The following is a 649-nucleotide window of genomic DNA, read 5'->3' as shown; positions in this document are numbered from 1 at the left end:
ACACACACACACACACACACACACACACACATATATATATATATATACGTATTCTTTTACTTGTTTCAGTCATGTGACTGCGGTCATGCTGAAGCACTGCCTTTAGTCGAAAAAATCGACCCCAGGACTTATTCTTTGTAAGCCTAGTACTTATTCAATCGGTCTTTTTGCCGAACCGCGAACTTACGAAGACGTAAACACACCAACATCGGTTGTCAAGCGATGGTGGTGGGACAAATACGGACACGTAAACATATATACACACACAAGCACACCCAATGTAGTCCATAACAAAAATTTAGATTATTAACTGTGTAGCTTCCTCATGATAAGTGGAAGAATGAATTTTATGTGTATGTACCCTGTTAAAGTTTAAGTCTTGAATTGTACTTTTGTATAAAAGTATTTTCTTTCTTTATCCGTGCTTCATCTGTGGTATTCGCTGATCATAGGTAGAATGAGAAGACCTGGAATTTGGGAGATATATATTTTGCACATATGTCTATGTGACCGCCCAGTGGAATCTGTCTAGTACTAGGGTCTCGTATTTGTTGTAGGTGAATAGTCAGTCCATTTCTTGAAACTTTCGAAGTACAATGAATTTGAATCAAACTGTTTCGATGCACACACACACACACACACACACGCG

General features: G+C 38.5%; 1 protein-coding gene across 1 annotated transcript in view; it reads right to left on the bottom strand.

Annotated features, from left to right (window-relative positions):
* LOC106867815 (uncharacterized protein C05D11.13-like) overlaps window positions 1–649 on the bottom strand; it is a 6346-nt gene that overhangs the window by 3408 nt on the left and 2289 nt on the right. The window lies entirely within an intron of this gene.

The sequence above is a fragment of the Octopus bimaculoides genome, chromosome 3 (genome assembly GCF_001194135.2).
Source record: "Octopus bimaculoides isolate UCB-OBI-ISO-001 chromosome 3, ASM119413v2, whole genome shotgun sequence".
NCBI classification, from domain to species: Eukaryota; Metazoa; Mollusca; class Cephalopoda; order Octopoda; family Octopodidae; genus Octopus; species Octopus bimaculoides.
The sequence above is the reverse complement of the archived record's forward strand: the minus strand, read 5'-3'. Positions and strand labels throughout refer to the sequence as shown.